Source organism: Lissotriton helveticus, chromosome 5_1 (genome assembly GCF_964261635.1).
Source record: "Lissotriton helveticus chromosome 5_1, aLisHel1.1, whole genome shotgun sequence".
NCBI lineage: Eukaryota > Metazoa > Chordata > Amphibia > Caudata > Salamandridae > Lissotriton > Lissotriton helveticus.
The window spans coordinates 219,685,017-219,701,640 of NC_136065.1; the positions used below are offsets into that span (position 1 = coordinate 219,685,017).

Below are 16,624 nucleotides of genomic sequence, written 5' to 3' on the forward strand. Positions count from 1 at the left end.
AAAGTCGCCTTGAACACAGAACAGACAAACAACGAACTTCCCAACCACCCACCCCCCCAAATAACAAGAAAACACCCCCCACCCTGCACCCCTGCAAAAAGCTAAAAAGCCACCCCAACCTGCAGTGTGCCTGTCGCCCAAGAACCCCTATTCTACACGAAGACCCCGGAGGAGGAAAGGCTCCGTTCCACCCGCCCCCCCGATCAACAAATAACGAGAATAAGACCATACATCAAAACACATATGAGGTAGAGGAACATAGGCTTACATCCCTGGAAAAGTCAGACAAAACAAGGCATCAGTCAAAAACGAAACGTTCAGCTCTCAACACCACCTTCAGCACCGCCCGGGTGGGCTTCGGACTCAGTCTCAGGAGGTCGATTAGGCAGGGAGTCCAGCCAGTCATTCACAGCCTCTGGCCGATCAAAAAAGAAAGTTCGATCATCATACTCCACCCGCAGCCTGGTCGGAAAGAGCATTGCGTAACGCATCCCCAAGTCCCTAAGACGTTTCTTGGCACCACGAAATCCCATCCGCTGCTTCTGGACCTGTTGGGAAAAGTCCGGATAAAAGTTCACAGTGGCATTTTCAAAGGCTACTGGGCCCCTCACCCGCGAGGCCTGCAGGATAGCGTCCCGATCTCTGTAGTGGAAAAGCTTGGCAACAATAGGTCTCGGCGGGGCGCCTGGCTTGCCCTGGCCCCCCGGAACACGATGTGCGCGCTCCACTGTGAAAAATTTACTAAGGCCAGACGGTGAAAGGTGATTCTGGATAAGATCTTCAACCAGGAGATCAACCGAGTGGGGTTCTGGATTCTCCGGCACACCAACCACGCGAACATTACAGCGACGTGCCCTGTTCTCAAAATCCTCCAAGCGCCGGGTCATGAAATCGTTCACCCTGCGGAGATTGCCAATCTCCGTCTGAATATCAGAGACGTCCGTCGTGAGGCTGGAAGATTTGATATCCAACGACTTCACCTTTTCGTTCGTCTTGGAGAGATCGGCTTGAATCAAATTCACCTCAATCGCCACAGTGTCAAGTTTGTGGGCCAAAGTTTCATACTGGTGGCCTATGGATTCCCTCATGCCAGAAATGGCGCCCATGATGTCCTGCAAGGAGGGCTCCGGCGACGCATCCAGTACTTGGTCCGACGCAGTGGGACCGGGCAGGGCCGCTCCGGGGGACCCCTTAGAGTGGGTATAACGATCCATGACATTAGATTGAACCGGACCCCCGCGCAGAGGTGTCTTCGTCTTGCGCGTCTCTCGGTCCCCTCTGCCCGCCATTTTGAAGATGCGTCACGAGCAATGTCACCAGGGTCGACAGACCGGGCACCAGAAATGGAGGCCCCTGGACCAAAGGACTACAAGAGGTGGAGCACCAGGATAGAGGCAGCCCACTCCAGAAACAGTGCAGCCAAGGGCCAGACAACCTACGTGTATCACGGCCGCAGCTCTGGCCCAGCCCTCTCACCAATGTCCCAGTCTGAGGCAGAAACGAAACCGAAACTTAAGAGGGGGACTCACAAGACCAATCCCCCTGCCGTTGTTGTTCAACTCCAAGACGGCCACCAAACCTCACCCAGTCCCGGGCGCACTTCGAGGGCGGAGCCCAAAAGTTCAAGCGAACATAATTCAGGCACCCGATGTCCAAATCCGTTTACGAAAAGTCCAGGTAGATCAGCCCAACGTCCTCTATATGAATCCTCGCAAAAATTCAGGATTAAATCAGGATATCAAGCCGGGAGCGGCGGGGGTCCGGGGAGCGCTGTGCTCACGCGGCCATCTCGGATGCCCGCCAAGCTCCTCCCTGGTTCCTTTCTTTATGTCTTTTCATTACATGGGTAGTGCTTTCAATTATGGGTATGTCCGGCTTGTAGAAATCGAATTTGGGACATTCCTAATAATTAACTTGTGGGTTGGTACAATGTAAAGTGAACTTTTTATGATGTAATAATGTGTGGGAATATGTATTTCATTCGTCAGTATTTGTCGCAGTGGGTGTGCATTTGTAATGAGCAAAAGAAGGATAAAAGGTGATGTGTTGCTCTACAAAAATTGAGCAGTTTCCTGGGTTGTACACCGTGTTGTATTGCTGGGATTACTGTTACTAGCTGCAGCTAATAAATTTGATCTCTGACGCCACCTAGAAGTATTCCGTGTCTCTGTATTCCAAGACAGGAGAACTCGAAGACTTCAGGTGTGTCCCTGGCACCGCTGGGTTCTAAGAAAACCCGGTTCTTCAGTTGGCGCCCAACGGTGGGGCGACTTCAGCGGTACCGGTCCAAGCCCAAGGATCGTGAGGAGCCCGTGAGAAAATTCTGGAGGAAGGCCAACCACTTCATCGACCCCTGTATGTCGACGTGGACCGAAGGTTTTTGCTGCGAGGCTTCCCGCTGTCCGACGGCTACGAAGGACTGCTGCCCTGACTGTCACCCTGTCTTGGACCCTTGATTGATCCTTTGTAAAGCGATACGATAGACGGTCTTCTGGTGGCGTGACAGATACTTTGGTTAAGTATAAGTGGGTCGCTCCCACGATCTTTGTTTTGGTCCTTGGTTTTGATTCGGTTATTGCAATAGTCGAAGCCGAGGGGCTTGTATATTTACGAGAGTATCTATAGTTGATAACCCCTTGAAGTTTGAAGCTAGACTAGTGAGCTATAAGATGCCTGGTCTTAGCAAATTTGGGAAATGGTTTGGTTGTGGTTGCAACAGAGATTCCCGATTGGAGGATTCGTGTCCGATACCTCCGGTTGGAACTCCGACTTATGAGCTCTATTCAAAACACGGAGTGGGTCCTATTACTTATAATGAAGTGTGGGTCCGCTATACAAAGAAAGATGGTGTTTTACGATGGCCCCAACATGGTAGTTTCGAATTAAATATTTTAGATAATTTGGAAGTTGCGCTATTTAGGAAGAAAGCCCGATGTTTGACTCTTTCCGCCTCTGGCGTAAGGAAGCCAAACAGCGAGAAATTAAGCAAGCAAAGAGAGATAGGAAAGATAAGAATATGTCAGTACTACAAGCTGCTAGGCAGTTTAAAGCAGATGAGGAAGATCGAGTGAGTGAAGTCTCAGATAGACAGTGTTGCATGGCTATCGATAAATGTTATCCGGCCTTGCCGCCTTCTCTTTTAAAAGTGAATGAAGACCCTGAAAAAGATCCTTTGATCTCTCATTTACTGAGATTACCACCCCCTTAAGTGCAGGGTGCTACTGTGCCTCCATTACCCCCGGTTGTTGCACCCCTTATTGTTCAGCCTCCTGCTGTTGTTCAGCCACCCGTTGCTCTCCCTCCTATAGCGCAGCCTTCTCTAGGGCCGCCAGCTTTGTCATCAGCTTTGCCTCAAACTCCTTTGCCTTCTACTTCTGTATCTCCGACTCCTGCTACTCTTGTCCCTACGCCTCTTTTGCCTCAAAATACTCATTCTCCTGTTCTTATGTCTGCTTCTTCTCCTTCCGCTCGAAAACGAATGACCGAGACTGTTGCTAATCTTTTGTCTCCACTCTTTGGGTCATTGAATATGACCCCTGTTTTGGAACGTAGACAGAGTCGTAGTCCATTTTCTAGTCCCAAAGAGCGGGCAGTGTTGGATCTTTTGGCTCGTAGATGGGTTTTAAATGCTTCGAGGTATGATATACAAGCAATTATGGATGTTTTCTTTCAGTGGGAACCGCCGAAGCAGAGGTATGTGTTTGATGTAATGTGTACGTTTCTTCGTCAGGAATGGGAAAATAATGAGTTGGGTCCGATTCCGCAGGAAGTGCTTGATGTCCAGTCAGATTTTGCTACAGGGACGATTGTGGAGTCCGATGTTACAGATGCAGTAGAGACGATACTTGTCTTCAGGTCTAGGCTTCCGCCTCAGACATTGTACGAAGAAGGTCACTTTAAGCATAGTTGTCCGGTTCTGTTACAGCGTGCGAATGGTATATCTGGTCAGAGAGGTCGTGGTGGTTTTCAACAAGTTCCTAGGGGTAGGGGACGTGGTGTGTTTCCCCGGAATGAGCGTTCCTTTCCCCCTCAGAATTCTACAAATTGTTTTGACGGACAGAATGTTCCGACTGTTCAGTCTGCCCAGTACTACGGATTATTATGTCGAGAGTGACAGTGCTGGTTATAATGATAGTTAGGACAGCCATGGGCAAAGAGAGGGAGTAGTGTCAGTTCCAGTAGACCAGAGTGGACCTTATGTTGAAGTGATTACATTAGGTGTGACAGAACCTTTTCTTTTGGATACTGGTGCGACGAAGAGTTCTATTATGCACTCTAAACTTCCTGGTGCACCTTTGTCTGGCTTGACCAACGTTTCAGTAGGATTTTCTGGCGACCCAGTTCGTAATCCGGTTTCTAGACCTTTGCCTCTTTCTATTGGTCCTTGTGAATTGGAAGCTCCTCTTATTCTAACGACTGGTTGTGGTGATAATCTGTTGGGTTTGGACTTGCTGAAAAGATTGCATGCAACATTACATTGTTCTCCTGCGGGAGTACATCTTAGGATGGGTAAGAAAGTGATTTCCCCGATGTATTTGTCTAAAGATTGTCTTCCACTGGAATTGCGTTCTCTTCCTGATACACTTTGGGCTACAGGTCCCAATGATGTTGGTCTCTTGCAGAGTCCACCACCCTACGTTGTTACTCTCAAGTCGAATGCTAGGCTACCTCGTATTCCACAATATAAGATTTCTAGTGATGGCGAGAGAGCTCTTCTAGCGATTATCTATGATTTGGTTGAGAAGGGTGTAGTTGAAGAAACGAGAGGTAATGTGTGTAACAGTCCTGTTTTGCCTGTCCTTAAGCGTACTGATGCTTCTCAGCCACCTGTGTATCGGTTTGTGTTCGATCTTCGAGAGGTGAATAAGATTGTGGTGCCACAGTTTCCTGTTGTCCCAGATATCACTGCTTTGTTGACTCTGATTCCTGCTTCAGCTGCTTGGTTTTCAGTAATCGACTTGAAGAATGCTTTCTTTAGCATTCGGATTGCTGAGGAAAGTAGAGATATTTTCGGCTTCTCTTTAGGAGGCCGCAGCTTCCAGTTTAAGAGAGCTCCTCAAGGTTATTGTGAAAGTCCCTCAATCTATAGTCAGGCGTTGAAAACTCAGCTTGATAGTTTTGTGCGGCCTTCTGGTGCTACTCTTATCCAGTATGTTGATGATCTGCTGGTCGCTGCTGATGACGAAGAGATTTGTGAAGAAGCTACTCTTTCTTTGTTATGACATTTGTCTGACCTTCATCATAAAGTGTCGCCTTCAAAGTTACAGTATTGCCACCAAGAAGTAACCTATTTAGGTCATCTCTTATCGAAGGAGGGACGACGATTGACCCCAGAACGAATTCAAGCGATTGCCCAAATGAATGTACCATCCACATAGAGAGAAGTGCGTGCTTTCTTAGGTATCACCTCGTATTGTAGGCAATGGATCCCCAATTTTTCCTTGCTAGCAAAACCTCTGTTGGCACTGACTCTTAAAGATACTCCGCATCCTCTCCCTTGGTCTGACGAATGTCAGAAAAGTTTTTCTGAATTACGTGATGCATTGTGTTCTGCTCCGGTGTTGGGTACCCCGGACTACAGTAAACCTTTTACACTGTACGTACACGAGAGGGAAGGTTGTGTGTTGTCAGTGTTGACACAACAATTTGGAGACAAGCAACGTCCATGTGCGTATTTTTCAGCGACGTTAGATCCGGTAGCTAGAGCGTTGCCGAGTTGCCTGAGAGCTACAGCGGCAGCGGCTGTTTCTATCCGACAGTCTGCTGGTTTGGTATTGGATAACACGTTGATTGTGATGGTCCCACATGCAGTGGATACCTTATTGAATAGGACTAAAACACAGCACCTTACTAGTGCACGTTTGTCAGGTTATGAGTTGCCGCTTTTGGCTACCCATGTGCACATCAAGAGATGCAATGTGTTGAATCCAGCTACGTTGTTACCGATTTCTGTAGAGACAGATGTTCAGGAACAGCATGATTGATTTCTTCAGACAGAGGAAGAAACAAAGGCTAGAGTTGATTTAAAAGACACTCCTCTTTCGAATGTTGATGGTACTCTATGGGTAGATGGTTCATGTTTTAAGCTTTCGAATGGAGAAACAACTGCAGCATATGCCGTCACAACTTTACATACAGTTGTTGAAACAGCACGTATTGCACAGAATTCAGCTCAAGCAGCAGAGCTAATAGCATTGACTCGAGCGTGTGTGTTGTCAGAAGGAAAGAGAGTGAATGTTTATACTGATAGCCAGTATGCGTTTGGTGTTGCCCATAGTTTTGGACATTTGTGGAGAGAGAGAGGATTTCTTACTTCCCATGGTACGAAAATTCAGCATGGGCAATTGGTGAATGAACTTCTTGAATCACTTACTTTGCCAAAGCAGATTGCAATTGTGAAGTGTAGTGCGCATAGAAAGTTTACAGATGATGTGGGTCGAGGAAATGCGTTTGCGGATGAAGTTGCGAAAGAAACAGCGAAGGACCTGACGAGTCGAATGTATGTTGCGGGTCCTGCAAGATGGGTTGTGGAATGTGTGAAGACACAATAGAAAGTGTGAAGTTGATTCAGGCTGAAGCTACTGAGAAAGAAGTGAGTATGTGGAGAGAAAGTACGGGTATGTTGGATTCGACAGGTTGTTGGGTTGAGTTTTTGGAGCACCAGCGATGGTTTTTGCCTGATGTGTATGAGCTCCCAGTGGTTACTATGACTCATGGAAAGGCTCACATTAGTTAGAAAGGGATATGTAAGTTGTTGGCTCCAGTATGGCAGAATGCTGGAATTCCTAAATGTGCTGAGAATTTGGTGAAGCATTGTATGATTTGCTTGATGCATAATCCTGGCAAGGGAACTCCAACTCCAGCTGGTCATTTTGCTCCTCCGACGTGTCCGTTTGAAGTGATACAGCTAGATTATATTCACATGGAGAGATGCAATAATTTGAAGTATGTCCTTGTGGTTGTTTGCGCCTTTTCCAGATGGATAGAGGCTTACCCCCTAAAGGATAATACTGCCTTGTCTACAGCCAAGGTTTTGCTCTAGGAGTATTTCCCTAGGTATGGTTTGCCGAGAATTGTATAGAGCGACAATGGGAGTGAATTTGTGGGCCAGATCATGAAGAAAGTGTGTGCGGGTTTGGGTATCAATCAGAAATTCCATGCTGCGAATCACCCCCAGTCAGCTGGACTTGTCGAGTGTTACAATGGCACTTTGAAGCTGAAGTTAGCTAAGATACAAGCGAACTCTGGTCTTACATCGCCAGATGCCTTGCCATTGGCTCTTTTGTCAACAAGGACGACAGTACATTCTCGTGTGGGACTTAGCCCATATGAAATTGTGTTTGGTCGTCCGGCCAATGTTTGGGGTGTCCCAAGGCCCAAAAAGTACAGCGGCATCGAGTACCCTATGTTGGTGGATTACTTACATGACTTGACTGCTAAATTACGTGTTCTCCACCAACAGGTCTATGACAGTTTGCCGACAGCTACTGCGGATCCAGGTCACACGATTCAACCCGGTGAATATATTTTGACGAAGAATTTCCAACGAACTAAGAACTTGGAGCCGAGATGGACTGGACCGCATTTAGTCTTACTAGTAACTCGGACTGCAGTTAGAGTAGCTGGTAAAAAGAACTGGGTGCATGCCACCCATTGCAAAAAAGTTCCGTTGCCCTTACCGTATGATAAGTGGGTGAGGGGAGGTATAGCAGATTCCGAATGTGAAAGAGTTCCTAGATTCGTACCTTTTAGTGATGCACATCTGGAATGGACTCAGTCAGAACGTGCGGTTGACGATATTCTGCAAGCTACTGTGCCTCCACACCTGAGACTTGATACGACGGATCCAGAAGTGCTTTTTCAGGATCAGACTGTGTCTGGCAAAGAGCGTTACAATCTAAGACCAAGATAAGGGACAAATAAATGGACAAATAAAGATTGAATTTTTTGTTGTTGTGAGTTACACCTTTTCAGATCAAGAGACTTTTTTTTCTTTTTCTTTTTCGAGTCACCATCCGGACTCAGCTGCAGGGTCGCGGTACAGCCTTAAGGGGTGAGCCGCGAATTGACGAAAATTCTGTGGTTCATGGTTGTTAGTACGATCTTGACGCACACTTAAGTGAAGAAGGTAATAGCCGTGAGCAGCACGTTAGAGGATGGAGTCTTTTGGATCTGATAAGAGTGTTGAGAAAATTGGTTTTAAAATTAAAATGTGTACATTGGTTCGTAGCAAATGTTTTTTGATATTTTTGTTTTTTGATGCTTTTGAATATTATATTGGGTTGTGTGGGTTGGATTGTCTATACCATACAACATACGCTTACATCTACGTCCCAACCTACTCTTTCTTTTTCTACTGTTTCTCCACATGAGTTTCATACGTTGCCTGACCATGAACAGACACGAAGATCAGAATTTGTTAACAATTCGTTTATACAGTTGTTGCATTAGCATCAGCATCAGCTAGTCGTAAATACAACGAACTGCTGGGTATGTGGTCTTATGCCGCATACGACAGATAAGGTAATGCCAAATTTGGTTTTGCCTTTTTCGCCTAATGGGTCAGTGTGGGCGCTCCAAGCGATGTTTATTTATGCGAATGAAGCATCTCCTGTACGTTCCGTCAAAGATAATGCGAGTAATAATGCCTTGATACAGGGAATGGTAGATATGATCAGAGATATTGATGCGTATAATGCTATCCCTAAGGATGAAGTACGAGCATATGTTGGTTGGAACAAGACTGAATATAGCATTAGTCTGACAGAGAAGGAGAGACGAACAAGGTCTCCCCCTATTTGGATTGTACCCCACCGAGGTCATTTTTGTCTGCAAGCTAATGGTCAGAATCCGAGAACTCAGCTTGGTAAGAGTGTGTGTGTTCACATCTATGTTTATACGTCCCAGAAATCTCCACCGTTCGTGCCAGCTAAAGGCACGTATTTTGTTTGTCACGACAGAGCATATACATGGTTGCCATCTGATTTTTCAGGTATATGTTATGTGGCATTTTCGCTTCCCCCTACATACACTGCTGTTTTCAATTACCATAAGACAAGATATGCTAGAGGTGTTATCGATGCGAAAGATACTGTCGCACAAGAAGCTGGAGACTTCTTCAAGGGTTTCGTGCCCTTTTGGGGTCCTATGGCCAATAGTAGGAATATTCGACAGCTTACGAGAGTGGTTGAGGCCACTATAAATGAAACTGCAGGTGCTCTTAGCAATATTACAGCTGAGCTTCAGGCGGATCGTCTCATGATGTTACAAAACCTTATGGTTTTAGATATCATACTTGCAGATAGAGGTGGGGTATGTAAATTGATCGGGTCTAGTTGCTGCGTTTTCATACCAGATAATGCCCCGACAGTGTACCAAGCCATCATGAAGTTACATAAGTCCGCTGAGTCTATCCATGTAAACGAAGGGAACTGGTCATTGACTGGATGGATTTGGGAACTGTTGTCTAAATGGGGATGGAAGATTTTGACGTTCCTTGGTATGGCTTTAGCTATCCTTTTCTCGTGTTGTTTGTGCATCCAGTGTGGTCCCACCATTTGTAGTCTTTGTGCTACGATCTGTGTGAGAAGACCCGTCCAGAGAGAAGTGAAGGATAATAAGATGATGCTACAGCAACACCTTGATGACCTGATGAGAATAGATATAGACCTGGATTCAGATTGACGTGACTTTAGATTATTGCCTACGTAATGGCAAAAGGAGGGTCTGAGGTTCCGTGATTTCCGAACCAGACTCCATTTTGTTTGCGTTGTGCGTGACGCCATTTTGTGTTGCCCTCACGTAGGCCCGTGGAGGTAACCGAACGAACAAAGTTGCATGGGCTTCGTTGTTCATGTGCATATTAACTAGGCCTTTTCTGACCTGTGAGTGAACTGCGAAGACGCTGACCCCGTCACCTGAAACTGACCCTTTGCGAAGCCAATTTCCCTTGCTGATCGTTGTCTGAGATTGCCAATCAATGTTCAGGATATCGTTAACTTTTAGTTCGCTTGCACATATCTTATCCTATTCAGCATCTGAATTGGTTCCTTTCTTTATGTCTTTTCATTACATGGGTAGTGCTTTCAATTATGGGTTTGTCTGGCTTGTAGAAATCGATTTTGGGACATTCCTAATAATTAACTTGTGGGTTGGTACAATGTAAAGTGAGCTTTATATGATGTAATAATGTGTGGGAAAATGTATTTCATTCGTCAGTATTTGTCGCAGTGGGTGTGCATTTGTAATGAGCAAAAGAAGGATAAAAGGTGATGTCTTGCTCTACGAAAATTGAGCAGTTTCCGGAGTTGTACACCGTGTTGTATTGCTGGGATTACTGTTAGTAGCTGCAGCTAATAAATTTGATCTCTGACGCCACCTAGAAGTATTCCATGTCTCTGTATTCCAAGACAGGAGAACTCGAAGACTTCGGGTGTGTCCCTGGCACCGCTGGGTTCTAAGAAAGCCCGGTTCTTCAGGGGCAGGGACAGGGACAGGCACGCAACACCCATTGGACTCACCGGGCTTCAGCCCCCACGTCGTGTGTGGCAGCCCGGAATGAGACAGATCCCGGGCACACACACAGCCACACCCGAACGTTTCACAGGTCTTTAAAAGACCATTTGAATGTTAATTAGGCCATGCTGTTGTTTCGCTCCTTATTGAAAGCCCTGCAGCTCCACTCTGCCTACTGATTAAAGGTTCAGCCCCCCCACCCCCCCCCCCCCCCCCCCGAAATTTTTTCTGAGCCCCCCCGAAATTTGGCTCTAGTTGCGCCTCTGGGCAGGAAGACACTAGGCCCGAGAGAGACTGGCAGTGGAGTCTCCTCCGTAATGCTGGAGGAGCGTTGCCCCACTGAGCAAATGTAAAATAAAACAATGGTCTTACATCATTTTATTTTGCATTTGCCAGCTCTTGGCCAGCCCTGTTAGGAGGGGCGGGGCGGGGCCTAGGCATAGGAGGGGGAGGAGGAGTGCTATGTGCACCCTACTCCCTAATTGCTCATGGGTGTTTGGTCGGTCGTCTCATGCCGATCAAAACATACATGCGCACTTAGGTTTTCTCCATCCCAGCTGCATTGAGCAGCCGGGCTGGAGAAACCCCACAGACTCCCTGGTCTGAGCAGTCAATCCCAGTGCTGCTCTGCAGTTTATGCTCCTGATGTATGGAGGGAGTCCCATGGCTGGCGGCTGCCACTGTGATATCCCGTTCCCCCCCACCTAACTTTCCTATACCTAGGAACTACCACTTTACAGCATCCAGCTGATCTCAAAGGCCTAGTTGGAGCATATCAATTAAAGGTCATCTTGAGATAGGCTGACCCTGAGAATGAAGAGTGTTGTGAACCAAGCTAAGGACTTTAAAAGGAACCGGCTTCTGTACTGGCAACCAATTAAGAGATCTTAAACCTTCCCTAACAGAGAGATATTTGGGTAGACCCAGAAACAAACGTGGTGCTGCATTTTGCATGATTTAGAGCTTGTTTAACCCCTTGCGCGCGTTGGCTGGCCGCCGGCCGTCCGATGTCACGGTGGGCGTGTGCGGAGGACGGCCGGGGGCCATCTGAACCACGCCCACGCCATAAATCACCCACACCGCGGCGGAATTTCCGCTGCGGTTAAAGGGTTAATAAGCACTGGTTTGTATTCAGGTACAGGGCATCACAGTAGTCTAAGCAAGAAATGATAAGTGCAATGACCACTGACACCCTATGCTCTTTTGGGAGTAAAGGTAACATTTTCTTCAAGATCTTTATTATCCAGTAACAAGGGCTCACTGTTGTGTTAATCGGGGTGTCAAAAGTCAAGATGTTAACAAAAATCACACTCAGGTTTTTAGCCACCACTACCGGCACAGGAAGAGTACCGTGCTTTTCCCAATAAGTATGTCAGACCTACTGGCTTTGTCATAACTTTTCATTATAAAGAAGGAAAAATAGTGACAAAGAGAGAGATGCTGTGTCAGACTGGCCTATAGGGTAGTCTGGCAGTGCCCGAGGAGATGGTTTGACAGGTCAGTGTGTGGGCTAAATTTCTAGCAGTTTATGAGCCTGTTTTGTGCACTGATTTGCTCGTTTTTGCTGTAGATATCCTTGATATTACTACCAGCATTGCCCACAGCAAGCAAAAATTTATGAAATCTTTCATACTGAGCAGAATATCCATCAGCGTGACTTTACAAGTGAAAAACTGGGCGGATGTGCAAATGTGGACCCCTGTTTTTTTAGCTATCTGGTTCGCTGATGAGGGCCCATTTTATTTTGTTGGCTGGGCCTATTTTTTTCCAGTCTGACCCTGGAGAGCACGGATGTAAAACGACCTGCAACAGAAACATGAGCAGGGCCACTGGAATTATGAAAATGTGTGACTACAGCGTTTTGTGCATAATTATAGATTTGACTAATTTGCCACATAATCCACCAACTACTGCATAAACTGCAGACTTCAACAACAAAATTGTGTTTCTAGCTCAAACAGTTGAAACATTACTAGAAATGCAGTGACATGTTGATGCACAGTGGAATCCATTTGCAAACGTTGACTGGTCACCCTTTCTGTTAATCATTGCTATATTATGGTGTTAAACTGTTACTGATGAGGTACCTATACAGTGTTAGCTAGTGTAACAAGTACTAACAATGCCATTAAGTCTGTCTTTAAAGGAATGTTGTATGGTAAGGTGAAACCTTACTAATAAATAGCTTGGGATTAGGTAAGCATTTGTGCAGAGGCAGGGAACTGTATAGTAATATTGGTGTATATTTAAAGGTTAGGTGAAAGTTGCACTGTCAAGCCAGACCTAAAAATCCATGAACGTTAATGACTGCCCTCCTCCTATCATAGACACCAATTAACGATCACCAGCGGTTGTAACTGCAACCCCCTAAGCCACTTGTTGTGTCCCCTGCCACCTTGCTTTAGACCCCTGATTGTTTGTCAGCCTTGGCAAGTACTCTAGTGGCATAAAATCGGGCACAGTGTGCTCAGTGCTAGATTGCACTGCTATGCAGAAGTTCATCCTGAAGAGACATCATGATGGCCTGCAAGTTGGGCCTGGGTGGGGCAAAGAACTTGTCTCACTCTTTGTTATGGTGACCCCGGGCCGGCCAGCACAGATCTTGATTTGATACATTGTATGTCTCTGCTGCAGGCCTGGGCCAGGTAGCTGAGTGAATGAGCACGAAGCGCATGCAGCATGACTGGGCGTGATTGGACATTAACTAACTACACGTGCTGCAGCTAGCAGCACATGTGTGCAAGTGCAAGAGCACACCTGCTGCCTAGATGAACAAGTGGTGCCTGGTGCGGTATGCGTACCACTGTGTTTGGGACCGCTGACCGGGTCCCAAGGCCACGAATTTGGTAGTGCAAAAGCTCTACCAAATATGACGGCCCTGGCATAAATAGTTGGCCAGCCCCGGGGCAGCAGTAAAAGCCATGCTGACGCGGCGTGGCCTTGGAGTCAAGACAGACTTGTGCCTGCTGCTGAGTGTGAAGACTCTAGAGTGAATTACTAGAATCAACGGCAGTTCGGGGCGGGCCATGAGTGACTTGCTTCACTTAATTGTCCCTCGGTCGGACCTTGGGTGGGCCGTGGGGCAGGTAAGGTCATGTAGGAGTGAGGTTGACTAAATCCTCACATTGGCTCGACTAGAGTCTTGACTCTCCGACTTACTTTGTGGTGGTCCAAGTACTTGTGACTCCGTGTGCTGCGGGCCCTAGGCAAACCTCTAACAGAAGCAACAAGTAAAGGGAGATAAGAATATTTGTTTTTTTAAATTGACACAAGATTTTCAAATGCCGTGCAAAACTTCAGAAATTATTGTTAAACCGCACACATTTCAGGTTTAACCCTCCTAGCGGTCCAGCCATCGTTTAGGTAATGTGAATAACACAATAATTGCCATTGTTTTATGTAGAATACCGTATCCATGTAGCCACAGCATACACACTCCGGTCAGTGAGCTCTGGTGGGCTGGCCAACAAGACATTGTCTGTTTTGAACACCACCAAGGCTCGAATGACCATAGCCGACATTGGGAGATGGGCTGGCATTTTCATGGGAGGCTTGAAGGGTGGGGGGAAGGTTGTGTTAGTGAAGCCGGTTTTGTAGCAGTGCACCAGTTTTAAAAGAACTGCAATGTTACTTATATATTCAGCAGTTTTAGGCCAACAATAAAAGTGTCAAGTTAACTCTGTTGACTTATTAATGTTCCTGCAAAAGACAGAGGGTTCTGTTTGGTGGCAGTTTTTACTTATCTAAGGTAGCGCAAAAGGGTTAATATGCCTGCTGCACAGAACGTGTGAGAGCCGCGGCCTCGGATTCAGACTTGTGCCAGCAGTGTGGCATGGGTGCTGGGTGCCACTAGTCTCGAGAGTAAATGACAGGCTTCAGCACAAGTTTGGAAACAGAATCCCAGTCCCAACCGGGCAATGGGTGACTTACTTCACTTAATTGTCACTCTCTGACTGAGTTGGGCAGTAGAATCTCAGCCGACATCGGGGCAGGTAGTGTGAGAGTGACACTGATTGAGTCTGACTCCCCTTGTGGTGCCAGTCTTTGTGAATCCTGTGCACTGCGGGTCCTAGGCAAACCTCTAACTAAAGCAACAAGTAAGATAAGATTATCTCTTTTTGGAGTTGTCACAAGATTTTCCAATGCCTTGCTGCAAAACCTCAGAAATGATTGTTAAAGAGCACACACATCAGGTTCAACCTTTCTAGTGTTCTAGCCATAGTTTAGGTAATGTGAATAACACATGAATTGCCATTTTTTAATGTCAAACACTGCATCCGTGTTGCCACGGCGGGGGCCCACGGGTCAGTGCTGGTGGACAGGCCAACAAGACCTTGTCTGTTTTGAACACTACCAAGGCCGGAATGGCCCTACCGGGCAACAAGTGGGTATTTCCCCAGGACTCAGGCGGCTGGAAGGGTAGGGAGTAGGTTTTGTTAGTGGGGGCTTGTTTTTTAGCAGTGAAGCAGTTTTAAAAGCACTGCAAATTTCCCTGTATATTCAAATGTTTTCTGACAACAATAAAAGTGTCATGTTAACTCTGGTGATTTAATAAAGTGCCTGCAGGAGACAGAGGGGAGTTTTATCTAGTGGCAGTTTTCACTTAGCTAAGGTAGCGCAGAGGGTTAATATGCCTGCTGCATAGAACATGTACCATGCATCTCAAAGAACAGTGTTTTATGTGGATAGCTTAGTGGGTTACTGCTTTTGTCACAGAGATTCTGTTGTTACAATGTAGTTAATAAGTTACATTTGCAATCTAGCACAGTGAGCTATGAACTGCCATCTAAGAGCTTCATGGTACAGGTTAGAAAGTTATGTTTTGTTCCCAGTCTTTCTAGCCTGATGTGGCTAAGACAGGTTTGTTTGGGTATGAATATATTTCTTATTAATAAAGTGAACCCAAACCACTGTGGTACATTCTGAATCCTCAGTTTGTGCGTCTTCAGACCAAGCACTCTTAAAAAGTGCCTACCAGTATGGATGGCCTGTGAATCCTACACCTTGTAGTCTCCTTTGCCTTATGTAACATTTTCTATACACTGATGTACACACATATGATTCATTGTGTGTGTGTGATGGATTTTGAAAATGTGGAAAGTTTTGCTTTAAGAGCAGTGATTAATGGAGTCATTTTGAAATGCGGACTGTGAGATCTGTATCTGTAAATCAAGCATTCATGCCTTTGGGCATTCTGGTTGCTAAATAAGATGTTTGTTGCTGGTAAGGTATGCTAATGCAGAACAAGCATATTATTGATCAACATAAGTACTATACCAGTGATGTGCATGTTTTCTGTAGAAGAAATTAATGATAGTAAACCTGGAAAGGGTTAATGGCTCCACAGGTTTCGAAGTATGTATACCATGCCATGGAAAGGAAGGTAGCTGGAAGAACTTGACTTGCATTATATAGCACTGTTACCTACGTTCCAAGACTGAGATTTCATTACATGGAAAATCTTGGTTTCTAAAACAAATGTTAAAGTGAACTTGTTTTGAACATTATAGACTCATCAACCTTCCCACTTTATAAGTTATTTGATATCGATAATGGCTGATTTCAACCTGACTAGCGTATTTTCCATTGTTGTACATTATTTGATAGGTTCTTAATCAATGCTACATTATCTTAATTGTATATAGGAAGATCTTACCTGAAACAATGTATGCAGCTCCATTTTGAATGAGATTTTAAGTTTGTCTGTTTATAGGGTTCTTCTTTTGTATCTGTAGAGATTGTCCTGCCCTTGTATGTGATGTAAGTAACCAAGAGTTAGTTTTGAATCACTTCCTGTGATAGCACGAAGCCAAAGGTCATGCAATGTAGCTTCCTTTGATGTCATCAGATGAAATGCCTTGAGGTGTCACGTCCTGTTATATCATCAGGGTGGGTCAAAGGGCAGGTGATGTCACTTCCTGTGATTTCACCAGGTCAAAGTTAATGTGATGTTACTTTCTGTGACATAAAGCAGGGGTTACATGGCATGTGATGTCAATTCCGCTACCCCTGGCATTTTGACGAATCAACGTCCATGCCTCCCATCTGTGCTGCTACCAGAGAAAAACAACATAAATCATTTAGTTATCTAATACTCTTTAATTAAATT

General features: G+C 45.7%; 1 protein-coding gene across 1 annotated transcript in view; it reads right to left on the reverse strand.

Annotated features, from left to right (window-relative positions):
• Positions 1-16,299, reverse strand: part of LOC144754350 (dual specificity testis-specific protein kinase 1-like) — a 358,355-nt gene extending 342,056 nt beyond the window's left edge. Inside the window, exon 1 of the mRNA XM_078642038.1 lies at positions 16,172-16,299. The gene's annotated coding sequence lies outside the window, so the exon portion shown is untranslated. The remainder of the gene's footprint in view (positions 1-16,171) is intronic.
• Between the last annotated feature and the right edge of the window lie 325 nt (positions 16,300-16,624).